Genomic DNA, 15371 nt, shown 5'->3' with positions numbered 1-15371 from the left:
GCAACACAGCTCTGAAGCACCTCATGGCAATAAGCAGCCTGCTGTTCATTCCCCACCACTGGCACTGAAAGCAAACTGGCTGGCCAGCCATTGCTGAGCACCAGTTGGGGAGCAGCCCTTCCCACAGCAACGACACAGAGTCTCCTCCCAGTGCGCAGCTAACCAGGTCAGACCTAGAGGCTGACACCAGCACACAGCTGCTGGCACAGGCAGAGGAACCTGGGCAAAGTCTGGAAGGCATGAAGAGGTGCTGTTCTTTCAGGAGAACACCCAGTGCACCTGCGATCCCCTGCAGTGCACTTGGCCATCCCAAGGATCTCCCCACCCATGGTAGCTCAGGGGATTTACTCAGAGGCTGCTCCCTGTGTGCATGAAACTGGCACAGGCAGCAGAGAAGGGCAAGGTAACCAGCAGGCAGGAAGGGACTTTGTTCTCCCAGCTGACACGTGTGCCACCTGTCAGCAATCACTTCTATCACCATGAAAAGGCAGAAGAACCTGGTCCAGTTCAATATTACTCAAACAATGCCAGGGAGAGGGCCTGGCAATATAGGTATAACCAGTCTTCCTGAAAAAGAATTCAAAATAAAAATCATAACCATGCTGATGGAGCTTCAGAGAAATATACAAGAGCTAAGGGATGAAGTCTGAAGGGAGATAACAGAAATGAAACAATCAATAGAAGGACTTAAGAGCAGCCTGGATAAGGTGCAGGACACTGTTAATGGAATAGAAATCACAGAACAGGAATATGGAGAAGTCGAGGCAGAGAGATAAAGGGATCTCTAGGAATGAAAGAATATTAAGAGAAATGTCTGACCAATCCAAATGGAATAATATTCACATTATAGGGGTACCAGAAGAAGAAGAGAGAGGAAAAGGGATAGAAAGTGTCTTTGAAGAAATAATTGCTGAAAACTTCCCCAAGCTGGGGAAGGAAACAGTCTCTTAGACCATAGAAGCCCACTGATCTCCCAACACAAGGGACCCAAAGAAGACAAAACCAAGATATATAATAGGTAAATGGCAAAGATCAAGGACAAGAACAGGGTATTAAAAGCAGCCAGAGAGAGAAAAAAGATCACCTACAAAGGAAAACCCATCAGGCTATCACCAGAGTTCTCAACAGAAATCTTACAGGCCAGAAGAGAATGGCATGATATATTTAATGTAATGAAACAGAAGGGCCTTGAACCAAGGACACTATATCCAGAAAGATTTTCATTTAAATTTTCAGGAGGGATTAAACAATTTCCAGATAACCAAAAGCTGAGGGAATTTACCTCCCACAACCACCTCTACAGGGTATTTTAAAGGGACTGCTCTAGATGGCAGTATTCTTGAGGCTAAATAGATGTCACCAGAGCAAATAAAATCACAGCAAAGAAAGCAGACCAACCAAATACTAACTAAAGGCAAAAAATAAAGTCAGCTATTCACAAAAGCAGTCAAGGGAAACACAAAAGAGTACAGAATAAAATACCTAACATATAAAGAGTGCAGGAGGAAGAATAAGAAGAGAGAGAAATAAAGAATTATCAGACTATGCTTATAATAGCATAATAAATGAGTTAAATTTAGATGGTTAGAAATCAAAGAAGCTACCCTTGAACCTTTGGTAACCATGAATCCAAAGCCTGCAATGGCAATAAGTACATATCTATTGATAATCACCCTAAATGTAAATTGACTGAATGCACCAATCAAAAGACACAGTATAAAAGAATGGATAAAAAAGCAAGACCTATCTATATGTTGCTTACAAGAGACTCACCTCAATCCCAAAGGCATACACAGACTAAAGGTCAAGGGATGGAAAAGATATTTCATGCAAACAATAAGGAGAAAAAAGCAGGTGTGGCAGTACTTGTATCAGACAAAATAGACTTTAAAACAAAGAAAGTAGCAAGAGATAAAGGATATTATATAATGATAAAGGGGTCAATCCAACAAGAGGATATAACCATTATAAATATCTTTGCACCCAACACAGGTGCACTGACATACGTGAAAAATACTAACAGAATTAAAGGAGGAAATAGAATGCAATGCATTCATTTTAGAAGACTGCAACACACCACTCACTCCAAAGGACAGATCAACCAGACAGAAAATAAGTAAGGACACAGAAGCACTGAACAACATACTATAACAGATGGACCTAAAAGACATCTACAGAACACTACACCCAAAAGTAGCAGGATACACATTCTTCTCAAGTACACGTGGAACATTTTACAGAATAGACCACACACTAGGCCACAAAAAGAGCCTCAGTAAATTAAAAAAGATTGAAATTCTACCAACCACCTTCTCAGATCATAAAGGTATAAAACTACAAATAAATTGTACAAAGAAAACAAAAAGGATCACAAACACATGGAGCTTAACAACATGCTCCTAAATAATCAATGGATGAATGACCAAATTAAAACAGAGATTGAGCAATATATGGACACAAATGAAAACAACACCACAAACCCCAACTTCTGTGGGATGCAGCAAAGGCAGTTCTAAGAGGAAAGTATATAGCAATCCTGGCCTATTTAAAGAGGAACAATCCCAAATGAATAGTATAATGTCACAATTATTGAAACTGGAAAAAGAACAAATGAGGCCCAAAGTCAACAGAAGGAGGGACATAATAAAGATCAGAGAAGAAATAAAGTTGAGAAGAATAAAACAATAGAACCAACCAATGAAACCAAGAGCTGGTTTTTTCAGAAAATAAACAAAATAGATAAACCCCTAGGCAGACTTATTAAGAGGAAAAAGGAATCTACACACATAAACAGAATCAGAAATGAGAAAGGAAAAATAGCTACGGACACCACAGAAATACAAAGAATTATTAGAGAATATTATGAAGATCTATATGCTAACAAACTGGATAACCTAAAAGAAATGGACAACTTCCTAGAAAAATACAACCTTCCAAGACTGACCAAGGAAGAAACAGAAAATCTAAACAAACCAAATACCAACAATGAAATTGAATCAGTAATCAAAAAACCTACCCAAGAATGGAACCCCTGGGCCAGATGGATATATCAGACATATAGAGAAGACATGATACCCAATCTTCTTAAAGATTTCCAAAAAATAGAAGAGGAGGGAATACTTCCAAACTCATGCTATGAAGCCAGCATCACTCTAATAACAAAACCAGGCAAAGACCTCACCAAAAAGAAAATTACAGACTAATATCCCTGATGAACATAGATGTAAAAATACTCAACAAAATATTAGCAAACCGAATTCAAAAATATATCAAGAGGATTGTACACCATGATCAAGTGGGATTCATCTCAGGGAATGCAAGGATGGTACAACATTTGAAAAACCATCAACATCATCCAATACATCAACAAAAAGACAAAAACCACATGATCATCTCCATAGATGCTGAAAAAGCATTCGACAAAATTCAACATGCATTCATGATAAAAACTCAACAAAATGGGTATAGAGGGCAAGTACCTCAACATAATAAAGGCCATATATGACAAACCCACAACCAACATCATACCAAACAGCAAAAAGCTGAAAGCTTTTCACCTAAGATCGGGAACAAGACAGGGATGCTCACTCTCCTCACTGTTATTCAACATAGTACTGGAGGTCCTAGCCACAGCAATCAGATGAAACAAAGAAATAAAACGCATCCAGATTGGTAAAGAAGAAGTGAAACTGTCACTATTTGCAGATGACATGATATTGTACATAAAAAAACCTAAAGACTCTAATCCAAAACTACTAGAACTAATATCAGAATTCAGCAAAGTTGCAGGATACAAAATTAATACACAGAAATCGGCTGCTTTCCAATACACTAATGATAAGCTAGCAGGAAGAGAAATCAGGAAAACAATTCCATTCACAATTGCATCAAAAAGAATAAAATATCTAGGAATAAACCAAACCAAGGAAGTGAAAGATCTATACCCTGAAAACTACAAGACACTCTTAAGAGAAATTAAAGAGGACACTAACAAATGGAAATTCATCCCATGCTCTTGGCTAGGAAGAATTAATATTGCCAAAATGGCCATCCTGCCTAAAGCAATCTATAGATTCAATGCAATCCCTATCAAAATACCAACAGCATTCTTCAACGAACTGAAACAAATAGTTCTAAAATTTATATGGAACTACAAAAGACCCCGAACAGCCAAAGCAATACTGAGAAAGAAGAATAAAGGGGGGGGGGTCTCAATTCCCAATGTCAAGCTCTACTACAAAGCCACAGTAATCAAGACAATTTGGTAGTGGCACAAGAACAGACTCATAGACCAATGGAACAGACTAGAGTGCCCAGATATAAACCCAAGCATATATGGTCAATTAATATAAGATAGAGAAACCATGGATATACAATGGGGAAATGACAGCCTCTTCAACAGCTGGTGTTGGCAAAACTGGACAGGTACGTGTGAAAGAATGAAACTGGATTATTGTCTAACTCCATACACAAAAGTAAACTCGAAATGGATCAAAGACCTGAATCTAAGACAAAGAACCATAAAACTCTTAGAAGACAACATAGGCAAAAATCTCTTGAATATAAACATTAGCAACTTTTTCCTTAATGTATCTCCCTGGGCATAAGATGACAGATTCACAGGCTCCAAGGATTAGGACATGGCATCTTTGGAGGAGCATTATTCAGCCTGTCACATCCATATTCCAAGGTCATGTGGCAGCAGACCTTCTTGCTTTCTTGATTACATCTTAACATTTCTTGAGGTTCTTGGCATGTGACTTACACCTTAGATCTTCCTCCTATTGTACCAGCATTCTTGGGAATTGAATCACCAGGTGGATAATCCCAAATGAGGGCCTCTCCTTCTGGTGGTATCCTCAATCCCAGGGATATCTGTCTGTACCCCACCTCAGTCAGCCACATAGTTGGCCCCACCATGGGCCTTTGTCATCAGTCCCTAAAACTGCTCTATATAAATTCACTCATAGTAACTGAATTCCTGACCACAATCTCCTATCCATCCAGTTCTTTTATGCCCCCTTTCCCATAATTCTCTGTTCTTTGACCTCACAGACACTTCCACATATTCTTATTCTTTCTTCTTGCCCACTTCTCTAGGCCCCATCTAGCTTCACTCATTTCTTCACTCTGCCAGAACTTCATGGTTATTCCCCTCACCAGCTGTCTTCACCAGCACCTTCAACTACATAGCATCTTGTGCTGCAGCACCTGTTTAGTCTAACACTGGTACATTTGAGGTCAGTTTTACAATGCATTAATTCCCTTTTACCTGCAGGGCATACTTTCCCAGACCCTCAGTGAGCAATGGAGACTACAGATGGTACCGAGCCCTTTATATACTCCGCTTTTTCCTATACATGCATACTATGACAATGTTTGATTTATAAATCAGTAAGAGATTAACCATAGCTTATAATAAAATAACACAATTAAAACAATAGGCTGTAATAAAAGTTTTATCAATGTGGTCTCTCTTTCTCTCAAACGTCTTACTGTACTGTACTCACCTTGTGATGATTTGAGATGATGGAACGACTACATGATAAGATGAAGTGAGGTGAACGTCACAGGCACTATGACCTAGAATTAAGCTACTATTGATTGACCTTCTGACCATTCCTCAGAAGGAGGATCATCTGCTTTCCAAAAGTGGTTGAATGTGGGTAACTGAAACCACAGAAAACAAAGTCATGCATAAGGGGGTAACTGCCATGTACCTTAACCATTCCGCTCAGGCTGTTGAAAAATTGTAAACTAACAGACCCCACTCAACATTTCTTTCATTTTTCTTTAGTCTTCTCCTTCCCCTGACCCTGTCAAAAATCATTTTAAATTTTCACACTTTCCTCAAATCCTGCATCTAACATAATACCCGTTATCTTCAAAAGATTACAGGGTGACTTTCCTGAAAATGTTCAAACACAATTCACCCTGTAACAAGACCTCGTCCATTGTCAACATCACCTTCCTGCCTCCAGGGTCAGAGGATGCGTTTTATCTCCACCTGTCATTGGACAAACCCTCTTCAAAGAGATCTTGATACCAGCCTCCCCCATCTCTTCCAGGATAGTTCCCTATTAGTTACCCACTCTTTCCTGTATTTTCAACATTGTTATTTCTCTCCTTTCCCTTACTCTCTACATATATTGATGCTCCATAACAAAAAAATTGGATGAAGATGAGTTCAGGTTTGAACATGTTGATCTTACTATGCCTGTACAACATCTAACTTGAAATGTGCAGCAGGCTGTAGTTTAATCATTTTTTAAAATCTGTTCATTTTAACTTCTATTTTAGCCACCACTTTTCCTACCTTTGTTGGCACATTCTATGATTTCATTCATGGTCTCATTCTTTAAACTTTTCATTGTTCAGACTTACAATCTAATGGCTTAAATTTTTCTGAAAGGAGAGGATACTTCAGTCTTTATCTAAGTGGATTTTTTTGCTGTCTTCCTCCTTACAGACAACTCTTTGCTTCTTGGATCCCCTTTTCCTGTACTTTCTGCTTTATTAGATTCTCTAGCTCTTATCCTAGTTGTATCCAGTTTTTATCTTACCAGTCTTCTTAAAAGACATTCTTTCTTTTGACTCTCCCATTAATGTCTGTGCTCCCATGTGTAAAACTGACTCAAAAACAATACCTCCAGCCCTCCCTTGATTTTGATTCTTACCAAAAAAAATCTGCTAGACTTCTGTAGTTAGTTGTCCCACAGATCTATGAAACTCTACATGACCAAATCTGAGCTCTTTATCTTCCCTTCCAATCTTGCTCCCCTTTATGTTTCCTTTACCTCTGTTATAGGCATAACAATTCTCCTGATTATCCAAGGCAAAATTTTGGTGATAACTTGGTTTCTTTGATGTACTTTATTATTCTTCCCCACTAATAATTAATCACAAATATTCACATATTTTAACATGTTTGTGTTTCTTTGTATGTGTGTGTGCATGTATGGATATGGGTCTGTCTCTAAATACACAGATTAGATAGACAGATGATAGATAGATAAATATAGATAGATAGATAGATAGATAGATAGATAGATAGATAGATAGATAGATGATAGAGAGATAAATAGATAGAATGGGGCTTTGACCACCCACCAATCCATTTACGACCCCATGAAGAGAGTCATCCATCTAAAATACTAGCCCTTGTTACTATAGATTTCAAGTTTTCATTGTCAAGACAACCTTTCAGAAACCACCCGTAACTTCATAAAATTTGAGGTCTTTGACATGGTATCCAGAGGTTTTCAATGACATGGTCATTACCTATCTCAGAAGGTTCTTCCCTGATGCTCCTTGCCTTTCAATAGATCAAATTGCTTCTGTTTCCCCCCAAACACTATTTTGTTTCTTGCTTCACGTCTTTCCTTATCTATACTAACTAGTATTCCCTTCACTAATGTTTTCTGTTTAATTGCTGCTGTAGCCAGGCCTGTGCTGCCTATTTTACATGGATTATAGCTAACTTGCTATTATGAGGCTCATTTCACAGATGAGGACACCAAAGCTCACAGAGATTAAGGAAATCATCCAAGCTCTATAACTGGCAGAGCTAAGTTTCAAATCCCAGTATGCCTGATGCCAAAGTCTTGATATATTTCTGTAAGCCTTTCATGGATATTGGAAAGGAATTACTTATCTGTTCTGGAGGTACAAAGGTGATATACAACTAGCTAGGTTTATCAGGTCAACCTTATATTTTCTGTTACTCAAATCCTCTCTACCAACACTGTCCCACAAAATATAGTGAGTCACATAAATAATTTAAAAAACTTTAGTAGCCCCATTAAAAAGTTAAACAGTGAAATAGATTTTTATACTTTATTTTACTCAGTACATACAATATATTATTTTTCAACATTCAATCAATATAAAATTAATAATTAGACATGCTGTATCATTTTTCTTTTGTACTGTCTTTAAGATTCAGGTGTGTGTTTTACACTTACAGTACATCTCATTGAATTAACCACATATCAAGTACTCAATAGCCACAAGTAGCTAGTGGCTACTCTATTGGATAGCACTATGCTCTTATACTTCTTTTTTTCTATTTTTAATCTTTTGGTATCATTAATCAAACAATAATCAATTGTAATTCCCCTTATTCTCCTTCTCCCTCCCCCTTCCCACCCACCATCCCCAGTCCCCTTCCCCTTGGTAACTGTTAGTCCATTCTTGGGTTCTGTGTGTCTGCTGCTGTTTTGTTCCTTCAGTTTTTGCTTTGTTCTTATGCTCCACAGATGAGTAGAATCATCTGGTACCTCTCTTAGTCTGCCTGGCTTATTTTGTGAAACTAATTTTTATAACTAGATAGAAGAACCCGCCCCTCATGGAGATAAATAGCCTCCTGGCCATTCCCCCTCCAACGCGGCTCCACCATATCGGAGCATCAGCCCAAGGCAGGTCACGCCCACAGCAACAGCAGAATAAACTCCATAGCAGCTGGGCAAGAATCAGAAGCCCTTTCTGCGCGCAGCTTCCCAGCACAAGCCACTAGAGGTCGTTGTTCTCCCAGGAGAGGAGGGCCACAAATCAACAAGAAGGGAAGTTCTTCCAGCCATCACTCATGTCAGCTCTGCAAACTATCTCTATCACCATGAAAAGGCAAAATTACAGGCAGACCAAGATAACAGAGACAAGACCTGAGAAGGAGACAGACCTAACCAGTCTTCCTGAAAAAGAATTCAAAATAAAAATCACAAGCATGCTGATGGAGATGCACAGAAATATACAAGAGCTAAGGGATGAAGTCCGGAGGATGATTACAGACGTCCAGAGGGAGATTACAGACTCCAGGAAGGAGATTACAAAAGTGAAACAAAATCTGGAAGGATTTATAGGCAGAATGGATAAAAATGCAAGAGGCCATTGATGGAATAGAAACCAGAGAACAGGAATACATAGAAGCTGACACAGAGAGAGAAAAAATAGATAGAAGAACCTTGCTTGCTTTTACACACTTTCTTTTATTCTGGAAAGGAAATTGGGGAAGGTCCAAAAATTCTTTCAGGAACCTATGATTTAGTTCCAGTGTTCAATTTAGATTCAGATTTAGATTAGATGCAAATCTGATATTATATTTAAGTTATCTTCTCAAAAGTTGACATAAGGCAGATTATTGTTTATCCATGACTATAATAGTTCATATAGCTGAGAATTCAGATCCCAATTAGAATTTTATTTCTCACCAGCATCTACTACTTCCCTGTGGCAAATAGGACACGTCATGCGTTTTTCGGCTAACCAGTGATTGATGCAGTAGGTATGAAACCTGTGGGAGCAAGGTAAGATACACACTTTGGTGCCTTCTTCGTAATCTGTCATACAAATACAACAGGATGTCTCTGTGTCATTCTTCCTGAAAGATCTTACAGGCAAGCTGTCAATCTGTGCTTTGGTTAGTCCTCTAGATTCGTCATCATCAGATGAAATGAACTGTTCCAGATCAATGGACAGCCAAGAGTCACTGTCTTCAAATATTATTGGGGACATCTGTCTGCTCTGCTGGAAGGGCTCTTTTGGTGGGCCTGGTGATAAGCAGCTTTCATCACTGTCATCAAACATCACTGAACTTCCATAACTGGAGCTGTAACTGGACATAGGGCTGGAATCACTTGTAGACATATAACTAGAGCTTTAAGAACAAATTGTAGAAGTGACAAAGAAATCCAATCTCAGATATGTACTAAACTAGAACTACTACTATCATTAGAGCTTTCTCACTTGCATATGGTGACCCAGGCCTTTCCATGACCAGAACAGAAGACACTAGGCTCTGAATCACTGTCACTGCCTGTAAGGTTCCTTGATTAACTAAATCCTGTCATGGACCTGCTCTGATTGGCACCAGATGCAGTATCATTTACATCAGTATGCAAAATTCTGTGACCAGGACTTCTGATGGTACTGACATGAGCTTTTGCATCTTCCTGCTCAGAATGTGAAAACATATGCCTAAGACTTCCTTCTTCATTTTCTAAGGTGACATTCACTCTCTTAGATGTTAACTGAACTCTATAAGCTATGCTGTCTAAAAGACCCCTATTTGGCAACTCACAATCAGGCATTTGTTGTCTTGGTGTTTCTTCAGCTTGAGGACTCTCAGTCTCATCTACCAGAGGCTGCTCAGAAGTCTGAGATGATACACTATCACTATGTCTTTCACAAAGTTCTCCCAGTGAATGTGGAGTTGACACACTTTGAGTTCTTGCTCTGGTTCTCCGATGCTCTGGGCTCCTGCTTCTGCTTCTTCTCTGCTGACCTCTGGTAGGTGGGACTTACATTAATAGGTCATTTGTGCTTCCATCCGATCTAGATGGTCTTGCAAATGATGATTCAGGTCATGGATTTTCCATTTGCCATGGACTGTTTTCCAAAATTTCTTAGGAAAATCTTGTGCAAAGTAGTCTATATTCATTCTCTTGATTTGGGCTCCCATCATTAACGTTATTTGTTACAGTGATTTGCAAATTGGGTACCAAATGGTTCCTGGTGGGACTAATCTGGCTCTCTTCTCTCCATGGCTGGTTTTCTCTGCACCCACTTCTCACATTCTGAGTTTGTTCTGGAGAGAGAAGCTATTCTATTAAAGAGTCATCACTCTTCTCGTCATTGGAGGACTCTGTGTCTTTGTTTTCACCTGAGTGCTGCGGTGGGCTTTCTTTCATGAACTGAAGTCCCTCTGGCAGGTCTTCATCCGTACTTTTCCCCAGAGTGCCTAACAAGTTGTTATTCCTCAGAAGTCTCTAATCTTCTTCACTCAGGTTACTTACAAACTCATAGAAATCTTCCTCCTGAACCAGTTGGCCCATCTGAGTTTTCTGCTGGTCCACAGAATCGTCTTCATTGTTGGGACCTGAATTTTCCATCTTAGTGAACAACTGGAAAACTACCTGCCTCTTACAACAGAGTGTAACTGGAATTTAGTGTTTTCCACTCTCTGCTTCTGTTGGGTATCAGGATGCGCCTCAGTTGTATCCTTACCACCTCTCTGCCAGGAGCCATGCTACTCAAGCTGTGTAGCAAAGCTCAGGCTGGAGGAAGACTCCTACAAATCAAGGGCCTTTGCAGCTGGCTCCCCCTGTTACCCACCTTGATTTTGTTGTTCTCCATTGTACTATTGGCTTTGCTTTTGCTTGCATTTTTGCCAAAGACTAAGCTAACCTTTGCTAAGCAGCATAGAAAGGAGGAGAACATAAACTTCCCAGAAGTTTTTCAGGACAGTGCTCCTGAAGGATGGAACACACAGGGGCCAGATGGCGATCTTGGCATAGAATACCAAAACCTGCAGGTAGCTAGTCAAACATCAACTACCCCATCTCCACCTAAGTGGGAATGCCCCCCTTGTTTGCAATGCTAGTGAAACTAGTTATGGAGAGTTTTATAGAAATAGAGTTATGAGAGATTACTGAATGGGATAACCCTGTCTGACACTTAATCAATCTTCTCATGTTTTCTTCCCTCTGCTACTTCTATAGTTTTTCTTCTTCCTTCCTAATAATAGCCCTTTACTAGAATTTGTGCCTTATATGTGAAATTACCAAATACTATAATTTTTCAAGAAGTAAAGATACCTCAAGACAAGTGCTGGGCCTGGAAGCCACAGGGCATAAATCTGCAAAGAAGTAAAAAGCTAACATTTTCAAAGAATATTGCTTCTCTCTCACTTACCAACTTTACATCTTCCTGTATGGCCCTGGAAGATGGCTGGTTAGCCAGAGATGGTTAGGATTCGTCACAGGAGGAACAACCTAAGACAGGCACAGTTGCAGGGGGGCCATCAGGTGAGAAAATGGGGACCAACAGAGGTGAGGCTTAGAACCTCACCCCCCCAGTTTTGAGGGAAATTGTCTACACCCGTGGATGTTTTGTTGCCCTTGTCTGACTTGGATTAATACCTAGTCTATAGGCACAGACCTGATCATCTTCACTTGCCTTCTTACAGCACTAAATCATGCTTTCTATCTTTATCTTGCATCTATCTACGATAGAATAAATATTATGAGGAGATAAAATGTACCCATTGCATTAGAAATATAGAAGATGATACCTGTCTAGCTAACTGTGGTAGTGAGTGACTGTATTTCACCCTGATCTGATAGACTCCATAGTCACTGCTACATGCTGCACGTTTCTGTGGTCACATGCATTACTTAGAAACCACTTTGCACAGGAACAAGAAACACAATAGAGTACATGTTGCTAGGAAAAGTTTCGGTCAAGGAACAGAAAAAGATCACCTGTCTAAAACTCGACCAACCACGAATAGATTAAAAAGAAAAAGAAAGAAAAAAGCTTGCCTATACCTATTAATCAATGGCCTATACCAATTAATCAACAGAACAATAAAAAATAATCATATCCTTGTACAAAATGGTATAAATAAAGCTGTCATTGGCACTTTGTCAAGAGACCACCTCCGTCTTACTCTGTGTCCTGTCTCTCTGTGCACTGACTCCATCTCATCCTTTTGGGCTTCACTCCCCCACCCCCTGCTGGAGTTGGACTCCAGCACCTCTCCTTCCACAGTGATTCTGATGGGTCTGTGGTTGAGACCCACCTCTAGCCCAGGGCTTGTTAAGTTCCATTGCCTAGGTGCTCATTATTACCCAATACGTTCTGGACTCCAGGTAGGAGGGTGTTATGTTATGCTCAGTGACAAATACAATATAGTTTCACCCATCTGTGGGATATAAGAACAAGGCAAAATAGAAGGAACAAGAGAGCAGCAAACTCACAGACACTAAAAAATGACTTGTGGCTACCAAGGGCGGGGGGCTGGGATGGGTGGGTAGGTGAGGAGGATGAAGAGGCACCATAATTCGCAATCACAATAGGAGTTGGTCACAGGGATGGCAGCACAGTCTGACTCCACAACATCTTTCCACATTGATAGACAGTAACCACAGAAGAGGGGGTGAGGATTTAATAATGTGGGTAACTGCTGTACCACTCTGTTGTATATTTGAAACCAACATAAGATTGTGTGTCAATGATACTTCAGTTAAACCCTTGCCCAATAAAAACAGCAAATACTGCCAAGGCTTATTGTGTACCAAGCATTGTACCTCCTTTTACCCACATGAGCCCATTCTCAGGCTTTCAGGAGGCTTCTCTGTCTCTGATATGCTCTAGTTATTTGTATGTCAAATTACACATGACTGCCTTTTTCAAAATGCCATGTCAAAGTCATGCTAGTTAAATGAAACAATTCTCTTTTTCAGACACCCAGGGAAGTCTGTCTTCTCTCCTCATGAGCTCCTCCAATTGTGGACACTCACCAAGAATGGCAGCAGTGTTTGATAGTTCTTCGGGCCCAAAGCCGAATCTCTTTAGTTGGATCCTCTCCTTTTAACCCTTAATGGCTTCATCATGCATTATACAAACCCTCAAGATTCTGTGAAGAAAACCAAAAAAGAAACAAAGAAACAAAGAAAATGAAAGCTTTGGCAGTTTTTTCCCTTCACCCAGAGAATTCTACCCTTTTTTTTTCTGAAAAAGGAAATCTCCTTTGAAACAGGAACATACTCAGCATTAAAACTCAGTTAATGGACTGTCATTCAGCCCAGAAGTTCTGCATGCCTCAAGTGTAAAAATAACAATAACATGATTATATTTGTAGCACTTACAGTTTATAAAGAAGCTTTATGAATGTGATCTTCTGTCCCAAATGGATGTTTTTCATAATCCTATAGGACCTGTTCTTCATATTATTATTTTTATTTTTTATTTTGGTATCATTAATGTACAATTACAAGAGCAACATTATGGTTACTAGACTCCCCCCATTATCAAGTGCCTACCACATACCCCATTATAGTCACTGTCCATCAGCGTAGTAAGATGCTGTAGAATCACTACTTGTCTTCCCTGTGCTATACACTGCCTTTTCCATGTGACCCCCTACATTATGTGTAGTAATCGTAATCCCCCCTTTCCCCCCTTATCCCTCCCTTCCCACCCATTCTCCCCAGTCTCTTTTCCTTCGGTAACTGCTAGTCCATTCTTGGGTTCTGTGAGCCTGCTGCTGTTTTGTTCCTTCAGTTTTTTCTTTGTTCTCATACTCCACAGATGAGTGAAATCATTTGATACTTGTCTTTCTCCTCCTGGCTTATTTCACTGAGCATAATACTCTTTAGCTCCATCCATGTTGTTGCAAATGGTAGGATTTGTTTTCTTCCTATGAATGAATAATATTCCATTGTGTATATGTACCACATCTTCTGTATTCATTTATCTACTGATGGACACTTAGATTGCTTCCATTTCTTGGCTATTGTAAATAGTGCTGCGATAAAAATAGGGGTGCATCTGTCTTTTTCAAACTGGGCTGCTGCATTCTTAGGGTCAATTCCTAGGAGTGGAATTCCTGGGTCAAATGGCACTTCTATTTTGAGATTTTTGAGGAACCTTCATACTACTTTCCACAATGGTTGAACTCATTTACATTCTCACCAACAGTATAGGAAGGTTCCTCTTTCTCCACATCTTTGCCAAGATTAGCTGCTATTTGTCTTTTGGATGTTGGCCATCCTAACTGGTGTGAGGTGATATCTCATTGTGGTTTTAATTTGCATTTCTCTGATGATTAGCGATGTGGAGCATCTTTTCATGTGCCTGTTTGCCATCTGAATTTCTTCTTTGGAGAAGTGTCTGTTCAGGACTCTGCCCATTATCTAATTGGGTTATTTGCTTTTTGTTTGTTGAGGTGCATGAGCTCTTTATATATTTTTCATGTCAACCATTTATTGGATATGTCATTTATGAATATATTCTCCCATACTGTTGGGTGCCTTTTTGTTCTATTGATGGTGTCTTTTGCTGTACAAAAGCTTTTCAGCTTGATACAGTCCCACTTGTTCAGTTTTGCTTTTGTTTCCCTTGCCAGAGGAGATATGTTCATGAAGATGTTGCTCATATTTATGTCCAGGAGATTTTTGCCTATGTTTTTCTCTCAGAATTTTATGGTTTCATGAGTTACGTTCAGGTCTTTGATCCGTTTTGAATTTACTTTTGTGTATGTGGTTAGACAGTGATCCAGTTTCACTCTCTTTCATGCAGCTGTGCAGTTTTGCCAACACCAGCTAGGAACAAACCTAACCAAGGAAGTAAAAGACATATACCATGAAAAATACAAGACACTCTTGAGAGAAATTAAAGAGGACACTAATAAGTTGAAATACATCCCATGATCTTGGGTAGAAAGAATTGATATTGTCAAAACGGCCATCCTGCCTAAAGCAATCTACAGATTCAATGCAATCCCTATCAAAATACTGACAACATTCCTCAATAAACTAGAAAAAATAATTCTAAAATTCATGTGGAACCACAAAAGACCCCAAATAGCAAAA

At 39.5% G+C, this 15371-nt stretch overlaps 1 long non-coding RNA gene across 3 annotated transcripts in view; it reads right to left on the bottom strand.

The window, feature by feature from the left end:
- Positions 1 to 15371, bottom strand: part of LOC108403483 (uncharacterized) — a 288767-nt gene that overhangs the window by 95160 nt on the left and 178236 nt on the right. For all 3 annotated transcript variants that reach the window (XR_012133135.1, XR_012133136.1, XR_001854696.3), the window contains one exon: positions 13299 to 13414. This is a non-coding gene — a long non-coding RNA (uncharacterized lncRNA). The remainder of the gene's footprint in view (positions 1 to 13298; positions 13415 to 15371) is intronic.

Source organism: Manis javanica, chromosome 7 (genome assembly GCF_040802235.1).
Source record: "Manis javanica isolate MJ-LG chromosome 7, MJ_LKY, whole genome shotgun sequence".
Classification (NCBI taxonomy): Eukaryota; Metazoa; Chordata; class Mammalia; order Pholidota; family Manidae; genus Manis; species Manis javanica.
Note: the sequence above shows the minus strand (reverse complement) of the source record. Positions and strands in the feature narration are given on the sequence as shown.